Raw genomic sequence first — 24,332 nt, 5'->3', positions numbered from 1 at the left:
TCTCCCTCACTCTCTGCCCCTCCCCTGCTCACACTCTGTCTCTCTCTGTCTCTGTCCCTCTCTCTCTCTTTCAAACATAAATAAACATTAAAAATATTTTTTTAATGATGAAAAAATCAAAGAGAAGTTAAGAGATATTCGAATAAAATTAAAACAACCAAATATATCTAATAGAAGTTTCAGAAAGAAGCAAGAGACTGAGAAGAACCATATTCATTGAGAGAAAGGCTGAATATTTTCCAGAATTCATAAAAAAAAAACCATGAATCTGTAGATATAAGTGCAAATATTCTAAGCGAAATAAAACAAGTCCACACTTGAACACATCATGGTAAAACTACAAATCAGAAGGCAAAGAGAAAATCTTAACACAACCAGTGAGATCATCCTTTAGACTAAGAGCAGATACACTATAATAGTACAATAAAAAACAAGGCAATGGAATAATAGCTTCAAAATGCTGATAAAATGTAACTCCCAATTTTTTACATCGATTGAAACTGTTCAAGAGTGAGAATGAATTCAAAATATTTTCAGGCAAACCAAGACAGAGAGCAGTGATTTCATTAACTCTCACTGAACGGATCACTAAAGGATTTTCTTCAAGAAGTAATCAACCCCAGAAGAAACGAATATGATGTAAGATATAACGATAAGCAATGATATTGGTAAGCATGCAGGTAAACCTAAACAAGAATCAGCTGTATAAAAAACAAAGACAGATTTTAGGAAAGAGGCATAGAGAGTGGAACAAAGTACTAGACAACAATGACGTTGGATTGAGGAGAGTCAGGGGAGTGAGAAAGTGAAACATTCCAAGGACCATGAATGATGCAAGAAGGCAGGAAGAATGAGCACAGACTTTGTTAACTGAGGTACACGTTCAAAATTGAAAGGTAATCACTAAAAGAATAGAAATAGATTGTGTTACTTCTAAAGCAATAGCAGCAAAATAGGAAAGGGAATTAAGAAAACTCAATCATTCCAGCAGAAAGCAGGAAAAACTCGTAAAAACAAATTTACATATAACATGTACATATATTGTAAGCCGAAAACACAAAATAATATGGTGGGAATAAAGATTTCAAGTCACAGTAAATATGGGATATATAAAATACGAATTAAAATATAATAATAAGTAAATATGAATGGATTAAACTTAGATTTAATTCAATCCATGGAAAAAGATGCAACCCACAAAAGAGTCAATACAACTTACTATAAACATATGGAAAGAATTCTCAGCTTCGCTAGTAAAGAAAAAATGCATTCACATATGGATTTTAAAATGACAATCCTTAGTGCTGAAGGGAGTGGGTAAATTGACATTCTTTTAAACTGTTGACTGTAAATGAATTGGAACAAATTTTCTGGAGTACAGTTTGCGACATATACCAAAAGGCTTACAAGTACACACACCTACCAATCACACTTTGAGGAAATAATCAGACAATGTGTGCAAAAATTATCTACAAGGATGTTCTCATGAATTATGTATAATATCCAAAAAGTGAAATCTAAATATCCAACAATTAAGAATTGTTACATTACTACCTCTTTGGCAGCTACTACTACTAGTAATAAAAGATCATACTTATTAAGAGTTTACTATGGGGGTGCCTGAATGGCTCAGTCAGTTGAGCGCCCGACTCTTGATTCTGGCTCAGGTCACGGTCCCAGGGTCATGAGATTGAGTCCCACATAGGGCTCTGTGCTGAGCGAGGAGCCTGCTAACGATTTTCCCTCTGCCCCTCCCCCGCCTGAGCACATCTCTCTCTCTCTCTCTAAAAGAAAAAAAAGAGAGAAAGAGTTTACTGTGTGCCAGGCATTGTTCTAAATGCCTTACCAGCACTTTTTAATCTTCATTGTAACTACATGGGCTAGGTCTTTTTATCATCCTCATTTTATAGATACGGAAACCCAGGCACAGAAAATTAATTTAGCGACTTGCCTAAAGTCACTCAGCAATCAAAGAGCCTCCCTCTTTTTAAATTTCTTTTTCTTTCTTTTTTTTTTTTAGAAAAAGATTTTAATTTTAGTGGTTTGTCCCTTCCAACTTGAAAAATGACTTTTTGGGACACTCATCACAGTTGAAGCCAAAGGCCATGGGCAGAGATGACAGCGGTGAAAATTTGGTAATCACCGCCACGGCATGCATGGAAGCTCCCTGGGTTCCGTTCCTTAGTCTAAACCTGGCTGCTCTATTTTCATCTCCTGTGTTTAATCTTACATCGTTCTGCTGATTAACTTTTTATAGAAGACAAAAGGAAATTGGAAAACAGGTAAGATTATGCATCAGGTGTGACAGTGCATCTAAGGAGTGAACATTGCCTGGGGCAGATTTTCCATAAATGGCCACCACCATGTTTTTCTACCTCAATCGTTCTTCCAGAACCTTGCCAATTTCCCTATTAAGAGGAGAAATCCATGTCCTCTCTTCATGAATTTGGGTGGGTTCTCCAGAGCCACCATGGCACATGTTTGTTACATTATGTGGTCAGTAAAACACGTGTTCTAGGGAATATTTTATTTTAATAACGCTAACCATATGAAACAGCATATATCCTAATATTGTGAACACACACACGTATGTATGTTAGTACAAAAATCATTCATACACAGGCGTATTTAGCTGCAGGAACAAGCAGGGATGCATTATACAGTGAAATATTAGCGATCTATAATCTCAGGATTATAGAAAACTGTTTTTGCTTACTCTTCATATTTCTACAAGGAACATATATTTCTCATGCAATTTGAAACAAAGGAAGAGTAATTCCGAAGATAAAGATATCGATGCAGCTGATGGGGTGGGTGGGGGTCGGAGAGAGAAGACATCTGCCTGTCCAGTAGGAAGCTTCTTTGTTTCTGAGGCTTCCTGGTCCCGCCTAACCTGTTGCCACACTTCCCCAGCACCCAAGCCAGCCTCGTTCTTTCCTATCACCCCCACCCCAGCATCTCCAGCTGTGTGACTTGGCAGCTGTCATCCTGGGTCAGCTGCCGAGCCGAGCCTCTCGTAGGTCCAATCCAAGAAGACACGAAATTACTTGGGGAGTCACAGGGGTATTTCCTTTATGTCGTCAGAGGAAATGGGCCCAGGTGTAAACAGTCCACAGTGGGAGACAATAGCAATTCATTAAATACAGTCAACAAACGTGTGTTGAACTCCTACCACGTGACTGACACCACCTTTCAGGTTGAGCAACCTTGAATTCAAGGAAGTACCCTACATCAGCCTCTTCTAATGCACTCCTCTGATGCTTTTTTTTTTTTAAATAAAGATCACAACAATAAAGTTGCCTTTGACATAGATAAATACCATTATCTCCTTCTTTGGCAAGAGTATAAAAGTTCTATGTCTGAGAGTAAGACATCTCTGATCCATAGATAAGCTCGCGCATGCTAACAAATGGCCAAGTAATTATTTGACTGCAACTCATTTCGATTCTTAATTAAGTTCCTCCGTCTTTAATTAAGGTCTACAGCACCTATTCCTATCACTAAAATGGAATAAAGGCTGGGGCACATAGAAACTGTTCACCTACAGTTTTATTTTCTAGTCTTAGTTTTGTTTTTGTTTTTGTTTTTTAATGTAAATTCAAGTTAGTTAACATTCAGCGCAGTCTTGGCTTCAGGAGTAGAACCTAGTGATTCATCTCCTACATATGACACCCTGTACCTATCCCAAAAAGTGCCATCTTTAATGTCCTTCATCCATTTAACCCACCCCCTAGCCGCCTCCCCCTCCAGCAACCCTCAGTGTGTTCTCTGTATTTAAGAGTCTCTTATGGTTTGCCTCCTTCTCTGTTTTTGTCTTATTTTCCCTTCCCTTCCCCTGTGTTCATCTGTTGAGTTTCTCAAATTCCACATATGAGTGAAACCGTAGGATGTCTAGTCTCACTTTTTCAGCAGTGAACTGTTAGTGTCGTTTGGATGGAAATACCCTGTATAATGGAAGTTTAGAAAATGCTTCCTGCTGAAAGCACATTTTTCATCTCCCACTCACCCGAGTCTGAACTGGCAGCCTGAAGGAGGCTGACAGACCTTTCGGCTTCAACCACACACACCCTCAGCCTGTTTGGATGCAAACCTGAGGACGTTCTTCAGAGCATCACACTTTTTTTTTTTTTAAACCTTTTCTGGCTCATCCAGGACCTCATAGCAGTTCTTACAAAAGCAGTGGATGGATCAAGAGCATCCACAACTCTTTACAATCGGGGTTCTTCTCCTGGAATTAAAATGCTTCTCTTAAAATGGAGTTTAGCTTTTCGGCTGGTATGAATTCTATCACTCTTAATTGCTGAGATGCTAGGCAGACCTCATTTAGTAAAGCAGGGAAGCATTTCGACAAGAAACCAATCCGAGAAGATGAAAACAAATCTATTAAATTTTTCCCCTTTTCCTTTGGCCTGTGTCCCACACTAATTTTTAAATACTATTTGTTTATATTTATTGGCTGATTTCATTTAATTAATTTAGAAAGCATCTAAGTCATCGTAAACTTTACTTTGTGAGAACCCCAAACACTGGTCTAAACTAAACTAACATAACTGAGTAGATTATTGCTTTTCTGGGATTTTTTTTTGGGGGGGGAAGAATGGGGTTCCCTATAGTGATTAAAGATTCATATAAAGTGGTTTTAACTAAATATATATATATATATATATATATATATTTTTTTTTTTTTTTTTTTTTTTTTTTTTCTTACACAGCAAATACTGAATGAAGCCCCATAAAGTCAAGTCCCCTACAGCATTTAACTGGGCTAAAGGATCAAGGAGCTTGATCACTGCTGACGTCTGTCTCCCTGTGTACATTAATCTGTCATATAAAGAAACAGCCATCCTGCTCGCTGTGGGCTAAGGGTCCGTTCCCTCACAGCTAGAAGCCTAGTAAGCATCAGGTCACAAATGTAACGGGACTGGGGAGCTTATGCATGTATTTCAGTTCTCACGAGGGGACCATGGTGCTCAATTATTTTCTGACCTCTAGTGTCCGAGGCAAAGAGATCTCTCCTCCCTGAGAAAAGTGGGTAACAAGTTTGTTTTTTGAAAGTTCACATTGTTCTCCCCGGAGACGTTAGCAAGCGCCAGCGCTAGTCTCCACCCTGTTTACGTCCTCCAGATACACAAGGGTAGACGGGTTGCATGGTACCGTGAGCAGGCGCGGTGGGTTGGGTCCCATGTGCAGTTCCCAACGCAACATCCCTTGCGTCAAAAGTGAGGTGTGGCCTGCCATGGCACATGGGATCTCAGGATCGTGACCAGAACTGTTCTTTGTCATCACAGAGGCAGCGTTAAGATCGAGAACTGGACTTTTAACATCTGGGTAGGACAGTCTGGGAAACTGAGCCATAGCACCCTGAGAGCAAATCACTTACCTCAGATCATCAGCTGAATTCAGGACACTGAGAGAGGTTTTTATTTTCAGTTAGGGTGGGTTCCAATTGCAGAACCTTCTGCGGATGTCGAGCCATTCCTACCCTGACCCTCCCCAGCTCAGGAAGTTGTCCTGACATGAATGTCAGGGGGAAAATGCTCATGAATTTTCAAGTAAAAATTGCTCAGCCTAAAATGTTTTAGGCAGCAGGGCTCTCTATAAAGAGACTGGAAGGAAATACATTAACAAGGGGGTAGCTCTGGGTTGGATCTTATGAGTGACTTTTTTTCTCCTACTTCTGTAATGTGTTTTCAATTTTCAAAATTGTCTACAGTGAGCATGTATTACATGTATAATTTTTAAAAACTAACTTAAAGGGCACATGGCAAACTATAAGAAAAAGGCAACGGCTCTTCCTACAGACCCTCAAAATGCCCAGGTCTCGAGAAGCCAGACTTCTTGTGGCCTATTCCTCGAAAGATTTTCTAGAGCCTTTCAGAAACTCCAAAAGCCTCTGGAGCGCATTTGTCTAAAACCCTTTTGTACCGACCCCCACTCCCAGGGTGGTAATCCGTTACCTAGGGAAGCAGTAGGTAAAGACTACCTTCACTCTCTAAAAATATATAGTTCATAAGACACTGTGTGATAGATACACAGCTCTCGAATCTTCTTCGTTAACCAATACAATGGACAAAAAAAACCCACAAAAAACAGTGAGCTCCCTCTGCAGGTCAATGATAGCATTAACTCTCCAGCTTTCCGTTCTTGGCCTCCTTGAAAGAATCTGAGACTCTGGTCAACAAAGCTGTGGTTATCTTATTTCTTATTAATTAATTAATTTATTTATTTATTAATGTTTATTTATTTTTGATATATAGAGAGACACAGAGCGTGAGCAGGGCAGGGGTAGAGAGAGGGGAAGACAGAATCTGAAGTAGGCTTCAGGCTCTGAGCTGTCAGCACAGAGCCCGACGTGGGGCTCGAACTCACAAACTGTGAGATCATGACCTGAGCCGAAGTCAGTTGCCTAACCAGCTGAGCCACCCAGGCACCCCAAAGCTGTGGTTATTTTAAAATGAAATGAAATAGACTGATGCCAAACAACAACGAAGACAAAAATATAAAAAATCTTTCTCTTGTGCATTCTATGGCAACAGAGCAAAACAGCATTTAAACACATATAGGAAATAGGGCCAGCTCTTGTCATTTCAGTTCCATGAAAAAAATTCAGTAGGGGGTGATTTAAATAGAATTACCAATTAGAAAGCCAGAATCAGGCCTGCAAGAAAACCTTTCCACCTCCTATGGACAAAGGCCTCCGTCATGGTCTCAAGCCGCTTCGCAGAAAAGGAATCGGTAAGACAGAAGTGGCTGAATCATGTGGAATCCTTTTCTCCTTCTTTCACCTGTAAATTTTAGTCAGCTCTTTGAGAGCGTGGCATCACTCTCCTCCAATAAAATGACAGTTGTGCTAGGTCATATCTTGAGATTCCACTAAGCACTAACAGAGAAAACCAACCCCATGATAGCAATAAGGTATCCCAAGGTATACTAAAGAACTGAATTATATTAAAAGGGGTATATCTTCAAGCTCATTTCAGCGGAAGCATTAGAGGTGATAATTTATATAAAGTACATAACACACAGAAGGTACTCAACAAATAGTTGTTGAGTAAGCATTGCCGTCTGGGATGGGAACTCTGTCTCTGGTCACAGTGGCTGGCCTCAACACCTCTGGCCCCTTCTCTCCCTAGAAGACATCCTTCAGAAACTCAGCAAGGCCTCAGTCTGGCCTTCCTCACTATTCTTTCAATACATCTGAATCCTACATTAAACATGACTTTGGATCAAACTCAAATGATGACCTGTATATTCAGAAAATTGAGGGGCGCCTGGATGGCTCAGTCAGTTAAGTGTCGGACTTTGGCTCAGATCATGATCTCACAGCTCATGAGTTCAAGCCCCATGTTGGGCTCTGTGCTGACAGCTCAGAGCCCGGGGCCTGCTTTGGATTCTGTGTGTGTGTCTCTCTCTCTCTGCCCCTCCCCCGCTCCTGCTCTGTCTCTGTCTCTCAAAAATAAATAAACATTAAAAAAAATTTGTTTAAATAAAAGAAAATTGAAACCCTTCTCTCATGGAGTTCACGCTAAGAAAATTGAGAGGGGGGAAATGCCTTTGAGAGAGTGTCTACAAGACTTAAAAAACGAAAACCAAACACATCAACCCAGACTCGAGAGACACTTTATGCAGGAGGTAACACAATTGGTTAGAGGCCAAGCGAGCCCCACTGCACTCTAGACCAGGGTCCCCACAGACGGGCCAGTCTATGAACTACGTATTTGTGGCCCATGGCAAGGAAGTACAGAAATGGAAAGTGAGAGTATGCGATATTATGTCTACTGAATATGACACTTAAAAATTAAGCTTGCACTTTACATTTCCGTTTTTATTTTATTTTTACCCTTCCCTTCCGGTAGTGCTTTATTTTACTTTACAAGCGCGTCCATCCAAAATAGATTGGAGATTTTAAAAACAGAAACATTGGTCCTACACTAGGTGAAGTTTGAGAAGCACTGTTCTCGTCTGTATTTTCTTCTAGCGGGAGGGTATGAAGTGCCACTGGATCCACGTGTCCAATAGGACAGCCACTAACCACATACGGTTATGAAGCACTGGAAACGTGGCCGGTCTAAATGGGGATGTACTGTAAGGATAAGACACACACGGGATTTCAGGTCCTAGTAAAAAAAAAAAAAAAGTGTACAATATCTCAATGTTTTAAAAAGGTGTTGAAATGATAATATTTTGGACCTATTGGGCTAAAAATATATTATGAAAATGAATTTGATATGTTTCTTTTTAATTTTTTTTTTTTTTTTTTTTTTTTTTTTTGAGACAGAGGGAGACAGAGCATGAATGGGGGAGGGGCAGAGAGAGAGGGAGACACAGAATCGGAAGCAGGCTCCAGGCTCTGAGCCATCAGCCCAGAGCCCGACGCGGGGCTCGAACTCACAGACCGTGAGATCGTGACCTGAGCTGAAGTCGGACGCTTAACCGACTGAGCCACCCAGGCGCCCCATGTTTCTTTTTAATTTTTAATGTGACTACTAGAAAATGTAAAGGTAAATACATGTGGCTTGTGCTTGTGATTCACAGATTTCCGTCCTTCTATCGGGTAAGTGCTGAGTGTTGCTTTAGACTTTCCTCCTCCTGCTATCTTCGAACCAGTTTTGTGGTGTCCCATCTTATCATTACATAGTCAGCTCGGATGAACCCCTCCGGTAAAGCCTTTCATGAGCCATAAAAAAGCTCCCAACACACCCGCCTCTTCCACTGTGCACATATAGTGCTTAGTACAGACCCTCGTCTATAGATACATACATACATATATGGTGATGTGCTAACAGTGAAAACAGTTGAGTGGATAACTTAGATTTGGTGGTCAGGAATGGCCTTTCTGAGGTGATATTTAAGCTGAAAGATAACCAGAAGGCGTGAGATCCACAAAACTCCAGATGAATATATTAGGCAGAGAAAACAGTTCATGCAAGTTTCCTAAATAGAAACAAGTTTGGTATTTTGAAGTAAGGAAAATGGCAGCAATAAGAAGAGGAATTGAAGAAGAATTTCTGTTTCAAGCAATATGGTAGAGAGCCTGAACAGCCCTTTCAACTGAAAAATTTAACTCTCGGTAAAATTAAGGATTCTTTTAAATGAGTGAAAGTATTCATCAAAAGTAAAAAAATCTATAAGGAAACAGGCATTTAACCTGAATGTTTTTCCTGAGCCTTAGAGACTTGAATTTCTGCTTCAATGACCATATGGGCCTGGGGGACAGAAGATATAATGGTTAATTTTACATGTCAATGTGGCTGAACCACATTGCCCAGATATTTGGTCAATCATTATTGTGGATGTTTCTGTTAGGACGTTTTTGGATGAGATTTACATTTACATCAGTGGACTATGGGTAAACCAGATTGGCCTCTACAATGTGGGTGGGCCTCATCCAATCAGTTGAAGGCCTGAATAAAACAAGAGGTTGACCTCCCTCAAGTAGAAGGTAATTCTGCCATTAGACTGCCTTTAGACTTCATCTGTCACATCAACTCTTTCTGCTTTTTTCAGAAGACTGCCTTTGGAATTGAATGGTAATCTTTTCCTGAGTCTCCAATCTGCCGGGTTAGCGCATCAGATTTTGGACTCATCAAGCCTTCACACACACACACACACACACACACACACACACACACACACATCCTGTTGGTTCTGTTTTCCTGGAGAACCCCAACTAATACCAAAGGTAAAACCTAAATGGAGAGTCTAGTAGGAAACCCATTACATAAACCTGAAATCTCAGAGAGGGTTTATAACCTCAATATGCAGACAATCAAGAAACAAACTCACTATAAAAAATTAATTCAACTTTGACACCAGGTGGTAGTGGTGAAAAAAAAAGTAACCAGAGAAATCACAATCATAAATCACTTCTTGTATGGGTTTGCAATCCAAATTCATATCACTCATATGATCCAAAGAAACCTTTAAGGGCAGATTTTTTTTCATGAGTAATTTTTAAAGTTTCTCATAAATGTCAATACAGTAAAATTCAGTCTTTGTGATATATAGGCCTATAGGTATAGTGTTATCCACAACTATAACCATGATACTAAGAAGTTCTATCCCCCCCTCCAAAAAAAATTCCTTTGTAGTGAAACACTTCCCCCAGCCACCAAATACTTACAACCACTGATTTATTCTCCATTGAGATAGATTTGCCTTCTCTGGAATATCATACAAACTGAATAATAATAGAGTATGGAATCTTTTTGATAATCCATCATCTTTGATGATTACTATCATTCATTCCAGTTAGGCAATTCATTTTAAAGATTCTCAAAATATTTTAAATGTTAAAATGCATTTGAGATTCATACATGTTGTTACATCTATCAGTCGCTCATTGTTTAGTATTATTCCACTGTATGAATGTACATACACTTGTTTACCCACTCACCAGCTAAAGGGTAATCGGGTTTTCAGGTTTTGGTGATTATGAACAAAGCTAGTTCTAGTTCTAGTTCTCTAATTCCTCAAAGATGAGGAATCTTTGCCCGCACTGGATATTCTTTGATTTTTTAAAAAATAAACCATTCTTGGGGTACCTGGGTGGCTCAGTCAGTTAAGTTTCTGACTCTTGATTTTGGCTCAGGTCATAATCTCAGGGTTAATGAGTTGGAGCCCCAACTCGGGCTCTGTGCTGACAACACAGAGCTTGCTTAGGATTCTCTCTCTCCCTCTCTCTCTGCCCCTCCCCTGCCTGCTCTCTCTCTCTCTCTCTCAAAACAAATTAACATTTAAAATAAAAAAACATTCTTTTTTTCAAAGTGCCACAAAATTTAATAAACAGGCAACTTTATTTTTAATAACATTCTTAAATCTATAGATCATGATCATAGTAGATAAACATTTAAAAACGTTTATTTTATTAGTGAAATTAGATTTTTACATAAAAAGTCAAATATATAATTTTATTTTCAATAAAAACTAGGGGTACCTGACTGGCTCAGTTGGTGGAGCATGCAACTCTTAATCTCGGAGTTGTGAGTTTGAGCCCCACGTTGAGTGTAGAGATTACTTAAAAATAAAATCTTTAAAACACACACACACACACACACACACACACACACACACACAAATAAGCAATTAAAAACTGTTTTTATTTACTGTGGAAAAATAAGAACCATTTTGATAAATGAAAAAATTAATGTGAACAAGACAGAATGATTTCCTTTTTATTTGCTTGGTTGTCTCTATTTTTATTCTTACAAGTTAAGAAAGTCAGACTGATTTTATTTGCTTCATTGTCTAATATTGTGTCTATTGAAACAAATGTGGATAAATCGGTATCTGCTGAAACATAAATGATAAGATTCTTAAAGATGGAATAGAACATTAAGCTGGGTGTTCAATATTTTGAAAGCTGAATAAACAAAACTAATTGGAGTTTGTGGTAACAGAGAGTTTGTCATTTTTCTTCTTTTGCCCATATGAAAATACATTAACAGAAAATTACCAATGGAAAAACATTTTTAAATTTATGTTACATTCCTATCAACTTTAACAATAATGCTTAATCAGCAATCACATTAATTTCTTTCACTCAGTATTAATACTTTGTATAGAATTAGAGGCCGACTGATAATTTACATTCAAACATTTTGAAACACAGAGTTTTAAATGCCACATAAAAATTATGTACTATAAGATAGTACTTTTAAAAATGTTTATTTAGGGGCACGTGGGTGGCTCAGTCAGTTGAGCGTCTGACTTTGGCTCAGGTCATGGTCTCACCGTCCGTGAGTTCAAGCCCCACGTTGGGCTCTGTGCTGACAGCTCGGAGCCTGGAGCCTGCTTTGGATTCTGTGTCTGCCTCTTTCTCTGCCCCTCCCCTGCCCATGCTCTGTCTCTCTCTGTCTCAAAAATAAATAAAAACATTAACAAAATTTTTTAAAATAAATTTTAAAAACTGTTTACTTACAGGGCGCCTGGGTGGCTCAGTTAGTTGAGTGTCCGACTTTGGCTCAGGTCATGATCTCACAGCTTGTGAGTTCGAGCCCCGTATCGGGCTGTGTGTTGACAACTCAGAGCCTGGGGCCTACTTCAGATTCTGTGTCTCCCTCTCTTTATGCCCCTAACCCACTCACATTCTGTCTCTGTCTCTCCCAAAAATAAATAAACATTAAAAAAATATATTAAAAATGTTTATTTACTTATTTTTTGATAGAGACAGAGTATGGGTGCATGAACGCCCACACAAGCCGGGGTTGGAGGGGGGAGCGCAGGGAGAGAGAGGGAGCGAGAGAATCCCAAGCAGCCTCTGCATTGTCAGTACTTAATGTGGGACTTGATCCCTCAAATTGTGAGATCATAACCTGAGCCGTAATCAAGAGTTGAATGCCACCCTGTAATTTTTTGATATTTGAGATTTAACTATTATTTTCAAAATAAATTTCTTTTTGATATATAATAAATTGTTGCTTAAAACTCATTTGGTTGAAATTATTACTCCAAGGAATTATTTCAGTTACTTTTTACTATAAATAGTCTTTAGAAAACAAGAATACCTATTTTCTTATAGGGATTTTCTTTTAAAAAAAAAAAAAGTTGCAACGCGTTTAAAAATCCTCCTACAACAAAGAATTAATTGCCAGAGTGACCACTTTTATAAAAAATAACATTTAGAAATGCAAATTGGGTTAAAGAGAAATACTTGTATTATATTTTTTAGTTATTCTAATGTTATAATGCAACTTATACCTATTAAGAAGTAGCTTTTATTGTTTTTGTCTCACTCTTGTTAGCATGTTGTTTTAGAATAGAGCACAGCAATGTATGGGCTCCTCTGGTATTCTTCTGCACCTATGAAGGCTTCCCTGAAATCCCTCAACCACATAAAAGTTCACTTTTATACCAGAAATAAGAACAAGAGCTTAGTTATAAATTTGTTTTGCAAATTTCTCAATTTTAGGATTCAAACATCCTCTACTAATTTCAAAATACACGATTTTTGAGGAGAGAGTAAAGTTGGCAGAGGCAGTCTGGAGACCCTGAGCTTGTCTCATCCCTAAAACACAGCTAGATCAGCATCAGGCCATTTTGAACACCGAGGAAATTGATCTGAGGATTAACGCAACAATCTGCATAATACGAGCCACAGAACTCGGCAGGTATGCAGTGCCGAGAGGTGAATCTGGAGAGAGAAAAGCCATGGAGGGTAGCGAGTCGTTTTTGCAGCGAGAGGGCAGAGAGAGAAAAAGGACGGGGGAGAGTGTGGTGCATCGGGATTGTGCAAGAAAAGCACTCCCCTGAAAGTAGCTGGAGAGAAAGAGAAAGAGTGAAAACACTAGCAGGGGATTGGACAAGAAATCTGCTCCCCAAAACCATTGATGGGGAGAAAGGAGAGGGTTTCAATACCATCAAGATTCTATAAACGGTGGAGCGCAGAGTCTAAAGTTCCAGAGCTCATTGCCTGGTGGTGCTCTGGTGAGGAAGTAGGATGAATCCCTAGAAGCAGGCAGCGGGTATGAGGGGTCCATGTGCCACATGGGGAGAAGTGGTTCCCCTGCTTGGAGTGCATTTCATAGAGGCCATATGGCCTCTCCACAGGCAAAGGTCCCAGCAGACCCCAGAGAGCAGCTATTTGCAGGTATTGGGACAAAGATGTCAAAGTGCAGCAAAACCTGGCACCTTCTGTGTGTTGTGATTTGCCATAATGTCTGAACCTCTGCCGCTGCACAATTGCACAAACGTTTTCTGGGGCAAGCCAGCACCTGGCCATTGCTCAGCGAGACCCTCCCCCAGAGAGCTGGCACAGGTCCAAGCCACAGGGGTCTCTGAAGTGTGGGGTTTTTGAAACACAACCCTATGTGAGATAAAACTCTGGAGGGAGGTGCTGCTTGTCAGGCAGACAACTTGGGCCACACACAGGGGAGAGGTGGGTAGTGGACAGAGGCCTGAGACAAAGGAGGGGTGCTTGACCAACGGTGGGTAAGAGTGCGAAATTCTTGCACCAAAGACTAGGGAGCTGGATGAAGCTATTCTCACCTCTCCCTTACGGGTGCATGTGCGCACGCACACGGATCCACCCCAGTAAGCTAATCAGCGCCACCTAGTGGATAACGGAGCCATTACATCCTGCCCAACTGCACCCTCCAAGTACACCCCCAAGAAGACCAACACAAATACTTCCACCTGCTTAATATAGGGAGTATAGAGTGCTTCATAGTTTCAGTTCTAGCGGAAACTGGATGTAACTTCATTCGGGTTTCATTCTGTTTTCTGGTTTATTTATCAGTTCGTTTTCTTTGCTTCTGTTTTTGCTTAAATTGTTTTATTTTTTCTTTCTCTTTCTTGGATAGAGAAAGAAAATTTTATTTTTATTTTTTTACTTTATTTTTAATTTTATATTTTATTTTGCTTTATCCTGTTTCCTTATATAAATTTTTTAATTTATAAAATTCTTTCTTACCTTTTTTTTTCCTTTCCCTTTTTTCTCTATTTTATCAAGCTTCTTTCAATAAGCAAACTGAAACACACCTTGGATCTAGCTTCCTTTATTTGATTTTGTTTTATTTTTAATTTTTTTAATTTTAATTTTTAATTTTATTAATTTTCTTCTTCTTCCAAAATGACAAGATGAAGGAATTCACTCCCAAAAAAAAGAGAACAGGAAGAGGGGCGCCTGGGTGGCTCCGTCAGTTAAGCTTCTGACTTCAGCTCAGGTCATGATCTCATGGTCTGTGGTCTCAAGACCCACATCAGGCTCTGTGCTGACAGCTCAGAGCCTGGAGCCTGCTTTGGATTCTGTGTCTCCCTCTCTCTCTGTCCCTCCCCTGCTTGCCCTCTGTCTCTTTCTCTCTCAAAAATAAAGATTAAAAAAAAATTTTTTTTTAATCTTCAATCTCATGTTGGAACATAAAAGTGATCTCTGGTTTCTTCTTGCCAGTGTGAGATGACTCATCATCACTATCATCTTTTCTTGCTTTCTTCTTGATTTTTAAAATTGTGTACTTTCTGGCATTGCTGCTACCTCCTCTCACACTTCCATTCCCCTCTGTTGCTTTTCTCTTTCCTTCATCTTTTTTCATCCTTTGTACTTGTATTAATGCATTCTAAAATGGAGACTTGTTTCAGATCTTCTTCAGTGATTAAGTGAACAGATTATTTTTCAGTTCCTTTTCAGCTTCCTGGTGCATCAGCTCACTGAATAGTTCTATGCAGTTATTCAGAAATTTTCCACTGACTACAATGGTGTCACTAAAGACTACAGCTGAAACCTGCTTGCAGAATGCTCTCATCACCCTGTTGAAGCAATAGCACAGCATCCTCAACTGATAAAGAACTGAGAAACAGGGGTACAATATCAACCATGTTCCAGAGCTAATGGCTTCCTCTACCGATGCTTCCATGTGATCTGCAAATCACTGGCCACACAGCTGCTTTCGAAGACAAGACTTGTGTAGGTCTTCTATCTTTTCTTTATGTAGGTCACAGCATCTGGGATTCCAAGTCTGGACAAAGCATCAAATTCTAGATAGCCATTCTGCCTGATGTGTTCTGGAGTGAATGTCAGGAATGAACACTGCGTTGTCCTGTCTTCCACCAACCACAGAGCCCCATAAACACCCATTGTTAACAAGTTCCTCAAACACAGAGTAAAGTAGCTGCTCTTGACATCCGGATTTTAAAATCAGAGAATTCACTGCTGTAGGCTGGGTAATAGCAGTGAACAGTCCACGATGCGTGCTTTATGTCAAGCTATAAAAGCTTCAGTAAATATTGCTCCTCTGTTATTAAGAGAGCCATGTGGCCATTAATAAGTCTATCTAGTCTTTGAGTTACTGCCTGTGTCAGAAAGTTTCCAAAAGATCATAGGTTTTACACAGTTGGGATATGGTGACTTGATCACTTTCTTGCAATTTGTCATTTACCTCCTATAACAGATACAAATAGTTCTCATCTATCAGTTATCCCAATACGAGCTGAACGTGCTTTTCTGATTTAACAATGTCACCAATTCTATTTTCAGCAAGAATCAGATCCACATTGATTACCTGTTGCAGATCAACGCTTACTCAACAGCCTCAGACACATAGCTCATCTCTCATTTCTTTGCTAATTTGAGCTGGAATAATATATTCCTTTCCATCGAGTGTGCAAACTACTTCCAGCTCTTTCTGAGCAATCAATTTATTTACAATCTCAATGCAGTTCCACTCTGACAACCTCTGCATAACTGTGGTGAGCTGTGCCCACTGGAAGTCAGCTGCCAACCACCACAGGTGTCCTTTCCCTACTTACCCAGCCACCAAAGAACTGCCCACACGTCAGCCTAAAAAATAAACCATTCTAATTAATGAGTAGTGATATCCAATGTGTTTTTAACTTTGCATTTTCCTAAAGACTAAGGATGCTGAACATCTTATTTGCTAACTGTATACTTTCTTTGATGAAATATCCATTCAAATCTTTTGCCAACTTGTTTTTTGAGTTGTTTTCTTATTGCTGAGTTTTGAGAGTATACATATTCTGGATACTATTTATCTGTCAGATATGTGATTTACAAATATTTTCTCCCAGTCCGTGGCTTGTCTTTTCTTCCTCTTAATGGCATAGTTTTCAATTTTGATAAAGTCTGACTTATCCTATTTTCCTATGGATAATGTTTTTGTTGTCATGTCTAAGAACTCTTTTCCTTATTCAAGGTCACAAAGATTTTCTTATATGCTTTCGTCTAGAAGTTTTATACTTTCATGTTTTACATTTAGGTCTATGATCCATTCTGAATTAAAAATCTAAACTATAATTGACAAATTGCTGGAGCCTCAATGTGGACAAAACTGAGAATTTAAAACTCCATAGGAATCCAGTCATCGAAGAAGCCCCTCACATCTTGGTGATTTTTTAACCTCCAGGAAACTCTACAGGTTCTTGTAGGGAATATCAAAGGAAAAAACCCTCCTGTTTCTGACAGGGATAAGGGAAGGGAGATAGGGAGAGAAAGAATCCCATTTTTCTGGTGTATTTTGAAATACACCAGAGCATTCTGTTGTTCATAATAAGCCCTGCCCCCAAAAGAAACCATTTTAACAAAGGCTAACCTGTTGGAGATTTTATCTGAACATAACCGACCTGAGGGAAGGGAAATATCCAACTCCACCTGGCCCTAACCTTCTATGTGAGACAAGAGAAATATCCAAATTGAGCCCTCCTATAGCATTCCATGTAAAGATGGGAAATACACAACTCTAGCCTTCCCAAGCCATCTTGTGTCATCTAAAGTGGGAAGGGAAATCTGAGAAGCACTTGTGAAGTTCACAGTCCAGGGCCACAGGTTTACTAAAAGAGACTTAATCATAACACTCTCCAACACTTTCCCTCCTTCTATACTTTATCACTACATTACTAAAGGACTATTTACCAGAGTTCCTTTCACTCAGTACATTATGTCTGGCTTTTGACAAAAAAGTACAAGGCATACTAACAGCCAAAAAACTGTTTTGAGGGGCACCTGCGTGGCTCAGTTGGTTAAACATCCAAGTCTTGATCTTGGCTCAGGTCATGATCTCATGGTTCTTGAGGCTGAGCCTTACATCGGTGCTCCCTTGCGTCTATGCTGTCAGCATAGAGCCTGCTTGGGATTCTTTCTCTCCCTATCTCTCTTCCCGCCCCTACTCCTCCCTCAAAATAAACAAACTTAAAAAACAGTTTTGATTAAGTTCATACCTATCCTTGATAAAAATTCTTGGCAAACTAGGAATACAATGGAACTTCCTTCACCTGATAAGGAGCACTATCTTACTTGATAAGGTAATCAAGTAAGATTCCAACTGATTCCCAATCAGTTGGGAATACAATTTCATATAAAACAATGTTTTTAAATTTTTTTAACATTTATTCATTTTTTTGAGAGGCAGAGAGGGACAGTATGAGCAGGAGAAGGACAGAGAGAGAGACAGAATCTGAAGCAGGCTTTAGGCTCTGAGCTGTCAGCACAGAACCCAACATGGGGCTCGAACCTACAAACAGCGAGATCATGACCAGAGCCAAAGTCAGACACTTAACCAACTGAGCCACCTAGGTGCCCCTCATATAAAACAGTTTTATAAAAGCAGCAAAAAATGTAACATATATATGACTAAATATTATAAAAACCTTGAACAGAGAAAATCATTTATTTTTATTGAAATATTAAAGAACACTTAAATAGATACACACTGTTCTTTGATGCAAGGGCTCAATATCCTAAAGATGTCAGTGATTCCCCCAACTTATATACAGATTCAGGGCAATTCTGATAAAAATCTTCACAGGGCTTATTATGGGATTTGAGATGATCCTTAAAATTATATGCAAGAGCAAAAGGCCAAAAAGAGTCAAGACCTCTTGAGGAACAAAAAGCTGGAAGAGTATAGTTCTGATGGATTTTTGATATTTGATATTTGATATTTGATTGCTGTTAAGCCTCATGCCCTCTTCTTCACTTTGGGTTCCATATCTGGACAAGTTGATGAGAAAAGTTCAGCACTTCCTCCTTTAATGCTGGAAGGAGACTCAAACAAGGCATGCCCCTTTCCTAGCCACTGCAGCCCTACCCCCAATCCACAATAAGAAAAAAAACCCAGGCCAATCTCATTTCCTTGGTCTATGAAAGCCACTGCAGACCTGCTTGGGGCGGGGGGGGGGGGGGGGGGGCGCTGCCCTCCTCTCCTCAAAGATCTCATATAAGGTAAGTAATAAATCTTGTTCTACCTTCTGAGGATGTGTGGGTGACATCATGTGGCTGGACATCTGAACCTAACTTTGGGTGAGCGGAGTCCATCTGCCTCTGCAGGTGACCAAACAGCAAGGATGCCTGATGATATATCAAGATGTACTGAAAGTAGCACAGATAAGTGTTTCTGCATAAATGATTCTGTTGTGTGGGAACTATGACTCCTGGAGTTGTGTGATGTGGCCCTGGGTAATATGGGTAGACAGGGACCTGATTACATAGAGTTTTGAAAGTCAAGGTAAGGAGTTTGGATTTTATCTTCAGAGTAATGAGAAACCATTTGGGAGGGGTTTATTATTATTATTATTATTATTATTATTATTATTATTCTTTTATTTTGAGAGAGAGAGAGCACGCATGAGTGGGGGGCAGAGGAGCAGAGGGAGAGAGAGAATCTTAAGCAGGCTCCACACTCAGCATAGAGCCCAACACAGGGCTCAATCCCATGACCTGGGATCACGACCCAAGTCGAAATCAAGAGTTGGACGCTCAACCAACTGAGCCACTCACATACCCCACCATTGGAGAGTTTTACACAGGGAAGAAACCTGATCTGATTTTTAACTTTTTAAAGATCCATCTAACTGCTATGGACTAGGTTGTGTCCTCCCCACCACCCCAAATTCATATTGAAGCCCTACCCCTCAAGGTGACCGTATTTGGAGATATGACCTTTACATAATTAGTATTAAATTAGAATTAAATTTCTGTTGTTGAAGCTTTCCAGGCTGTGATATTTTGTTATAGCAGTCCTAGCAGACTAATATACTAACAAACTATTGTGGTAAGCAGAAAGGGGGAAATCAATATTGGAAGTGAGGAGAGGGGTAAGAAGATGATGGCAGTTGGGTACCTGGGTGGCTCAGTCAGTTGAGTGTCTGACTTCACCTCAGTCATGATGTCATAGTTTGTGAGTTTGAGCCCTGCATCGGGCTCATTGCTGTCAGCTTAGAGCCTGCTTCAGATCTTCTGTCCCCCTCTCTCTGCCCCTCCCTGGTCATGCTTTCTCTCTCAAAAATGAATAAACTTAAGAAATAAAAGAAGATGAGCGCAGCTTGAGCTAGGGCATAAGCAGTAGGGACAATGGGAAGCACACACATCTGAAGTCTCCTCCGTAGAGCAGCCCACAGGGCATGCCAATGGATTGAAGGTGGAGGATGAGAAAAATAAAGGAATCAAATTCTGTGTATATATATATATGCAGGTAAATAACTCAGGCCAACTTTCCATTTTTAGTCTGGACTTGAAGCAAAATCACTTGACTGAAAAACAGAAATAGCTTGAAGAGGAATTAGAAGATACTTTCAGAGATAAAGGACAGAGATGTTATATATTAGTTTATCATTTTGTGATATTTTCTAATGTATGTTTTTACGATATAACAGGATCCTACAATCTCAGAGTACATTAAGGCAACAGCACCTGAAAGAGATAGAAGCCATCTCCCCCTAACTCCCAAACAAGTCCTCACCTACGTTTCCTCCACACAGTCACCAGTGACTTATTCCCTTAGAATGCACATTCTGACACAGGTCTATATTGCTCTTAAGTCATTTGGGCACATACGAGAATGATTATCATTTCAAAGAACTTCCAGAAATCTCTGTGAAGCTGTTACTTGGGAGCCTAAATGACAGCCTTAATTTTGCCATAAATTTTCAGAGAATGCCAGCCCTTTTAAGAATAAAATTTCTGGGGCGCCTGGGTGGCTCAGTTGGTTAAGCGTCTGACTTCAGCTCAGGTCATGATCTCACGGTCTAAGAGTTCGAGCCCTGTGTCAGGCTCTGTCCTGACCGCTCAGAGCCTGGAGCCTGTTTCAAATTCTGTGTCTCCCTCTCTCTCTGACCCTCCCCCATTCATGCTCTGTCTCTCTCTGTCTCAAAAATAAATAAACGTTAAGAAAAATTAAAAAAAAAAAAAAAAGAATAAAATTTCTAGTTCACCAAAGCAGCACAGCCTGCTTTAATGGCAGAGGAAAACAGAAGTGCTTAGTTTTTATACAGAAAAATTTTTTTCTTATTATCAAAAGTTTGCTTTTGTTTTGGGCATGTTTAATAACTTTTGTAATGTGACACTACACAATTAACCCTCCATATGCATTTATGCATTCTGTAACTGACTGGCCTTCTCTGCCCAGAATAAGAATATGTGTTCTTTTAAGTATAATTCTCTTTCCTCCTGGCTAGGAGGAATAAAGCTACAACAGAAGAGTATCGAGGCTGGGGGAAGAGATGTACTAGGATACTCTTAAATGAAGCAATCTGCCATTCTTCGGTTATATGTCTGATTTGGCTCAGAATTCATTCACCCATCCATCCATGCACCATTCTAAAATCACCCAATGAAAATTGGAATAATAGCTTCCATTTATCCATATACTGTCATGGATTCTGACCTATTGACCAATATCCAGCCTTACTCTCTGCCACAAAGTTAAGCTGTCAAAAAGCACAAAATACCATTCTGTAGGGATATACTACATTACAACTCTTATTAGCAAATATTCTATTAAATTCATTTCTAATGTTTTCCTATCCAAGACTAATTCTGTAATATTTTTTCTTAATCACACCCATAAACTCTATATTGGTTAATATGTATTCTAAGAAATAGACATTAATAAATATTATGTCAAAAATGTATTATGGCCTATTGATACAGAACCTAATATTATTACTTCATGAGGTGTGAAGCATTATTTTTTTCTGGTGTCACATCTAGAGTATATGTAATCTTGCTTTTCATCCTAATGGCAACTTACATGGGCAAAATTAAAACAATATCCAGTATTGTTCTTGTATTCTTTTTTCATATAAATGTTAGTGAGCCATCAAATTTCTACTTTTCCATCACTGAAGGCTAAAGCCTCCTGACATTTAAATGAGTAGACTATTCTAATCAAAAGCAACTTTTAGAGGAAGAGATCAAGCATAGACATAGATGCACAAAATTATTTTGATTAAACCAAAAATATATATAAAATGTCCAAATTTGGGGGTCTCCTGCTACTTAAATTAACGCTTTTAGATCAAAGTGTCTTATTTTTTAAAGTAAACTTAGAACCGCATTTCCAGCTGTTCTGTTTCCAGGTCAGTAAGTAGATGCCTGATGAAGCTTTCTTTCCTTCCCACTGTAACTGCTGTGGTTAATATGTTATAAGTTTTAATATGTTATAAGTTAAAATGTTATAAGTTAATATAAGTTCATGTGATGAAGTTATAACATGTGTGGTGGCCTAGTATACACAACAGGTGTTTTCTTGAGACAAGAAAAATAGCCTACTGGCAATGAATACTCATCAAGACATTCAAAATTAATTTTTTTCCTCTTACTCTTAAATAAAAAAAGACGATTACTTTATTCATTAAGATCAGTCAAAGCACTATTATTTTATACTATACTAAAAAAAAAAAAACTGGAATGCCTTTTCCACTAACATATTTCTCATCATTAAAGTGATTTTTTTTTTTTTTTAGGGCCAAAGAAATACTTTTGTCTTGAACAATTGTAAGGTTATCAATATTAGGCCAGCTTATACGGTGAAGTTTACTAATAAAATCCAAATTTAATGGGTGAAAAAATTATAACCCTAACCTATTATGTGACTTTTATAAATGAATAAATCTTAATTAGTAATGGCATCTGCCTCCAGCCAAGATGGAATAGCAGGGATTGGACTTGTAGTGCCACTTAAAATAACTAAAATATCAGACAAACAACAACAGAAAACCAGTTTTCATGACTTTGAATCTAAAGGCAAAAAGAAGTGAGCCCTGAGAGACAGGAAAGAAATGAAATGATCCCTAAATTTTTCCCAGCTTACTGCCTTGAGAGTTACCAGTGAAAGTTCTAGGAAGAGGAAGCCAGGCAGAAACAAGAGGACTTCATGAATCAAAGCATTACAGTTTGCAATGCAGAATACTTAGGATGGTGGTACATAGATAAATAAATACAGTTAGATCTTGTTTCTTAATCGATTCTGCCATCTCTGCCTTTTAACGTTCATTTAAAGCAATTACTGATAAAGTACTTACTTCTGCCATTTTGACGCGTGTGTGTGTGTGTGTGTGTGTGTGTGTGTGTGTGTGTGTGTCTGTGTCTGTGTGTGTCTGTGCATTTATATGTCATATCTTTTGTTCAATTCTTCCATTACTGCCTTCTTTTGGTTTTTTTTTGTTCTAGGATACAATTTTTACTGAATTCTTACTTACTTTTCCGTATACCTTTTAGTTATTTTCTCAGTGGTTATCCTGGAGTTTAAAAGTAACACTTTAAGAATAGAACGATCTCCCACAGGGGGATAGGGAAGTGGTGAGTGACAGCCAAACTATGCAGTTGAATGAGACTCAGCTGAAGACACCCATTTCTCCCCATCAACACCCACAGTACTAAGGTGGGAGCTCTATAGCAGGGGGAGGGAGCATACTGAGAAAGAGGCAGATATGAATTTCAAAGGGTTAGACTATACTTAGCAGAAAGTCCACCCATAAGCCTCTGGGAGTACCACCCCTGAAGATCTCCCTCCTAGTCCAGGGGTGCCCCAATGCACGAAGTGCTAAACCCACACCTCTCCCCACTCTGCTACAAGCTCTTTATGAATGATCAGGAGTGTGCTTGGGAGAACAAGATCCAGTAAATAGGGAACTGGCTAAGAAAACAGGCCAAGATTGGTGGACTAGGGACAGACCACAAACTTGAACTATACTGCCACCTGATGGAAAAGAAGGCAGGTTTCCAATATTTAGCAAGGTAGAATTAAAAGAACCAGAGTAGATATAAGAGCTTAAAAATTCATCCACAAGAGGGAACAAGAAAAATGAAGCAGAGACACTTTCATGAAGACCGAGAAGAAGAAAGAAGAAAAAAATCCTCATTTAATAACAACACCATAGAACATAACACTCCATCTGCTGAAGGAAAGGAGTTAAAGGTGTCTATGACTTCAAATTCAGAAGCGTAAGCACATACCTGCAAAGAATATGAAAAATCAAGGTAACATGGCATTACAAAAAGAAAAGGAGAATTCTCAAGCAAACAAACACCCCCACTTAGGTATTTGGACTTTTTTCTGTTGTAAACCTTCAAATAATGTCTATCTTCCCCCCACCCCCCACCCCACCCAAAACATGTTAAGTTCTATGACAGCAGGAGTCATGTTGCTTTTGTCACCATTATATCCCCAGTACCTACAACAGTATGTGATGCATAGCTATGTAAAAATGAAATAAAAAACTGAAATTATCTTTAATATATATGGATATATAATTAAAACTAATTTCCTTTTTCTCTTAGCTTTTTAATGTGGCTATTAGAAAATATTAAGGGGAAGTAGATGGGGGGGACAAGTAAAATAAGTGATGGGGATTAAGGAGTACACTTGTGATGAGCAAAGGATGATGTATGGAAGTGCCGAATCACTATATTCTACACCTGAAACTAGTATAACACTGTGTGTTATCTATGCTTGAATTAGAATAAAAAATAAATTAGAAAAGAAAATATTAAATAATCTGAATTATTTTTGAAGGTTGTTATGAAGAATCTCAGCAAGCTACAAGGAAACTCAGAAAAACAATTCTATGAAATAAGGAATAAAGTATATTAACAAAGTGATTTC

At 39.0% G+C, this 24,332-nt stretch overlaps 1 pseudogene; it reads right to left on the bottom strand.

Annotated features, from left to right (window-relative positions):
• Window positions 1-14,534: 14,534 nt before the first annotated feature.
• Window positions 14,535-24,332, bottom strand: part of LOC132695418 (E3 UFM1-protein ligase 1 pseudogene) — a 29,061-nt pseudogene continuing 19,263 nt past the window's right edge.

The sequence above is a fragment of the Panthera onca genome, chromosome B4, assembly GCF_046562875.1.
Source record: "Panthera onca isolate mPanOnc1 chromosome B4, mPanOnc1 haplotype 2, whole genome shotgun sequence".
NCBI lineage: Eukaryota > Metazoa > Chordata > Mammalia > Carnivora > Felidae > Panthera > Panthera onca.
Note: the sequence above shows the minus strand (reverse complement) of the source record. Positions and strands in the feature narration are given on the sequence as shown.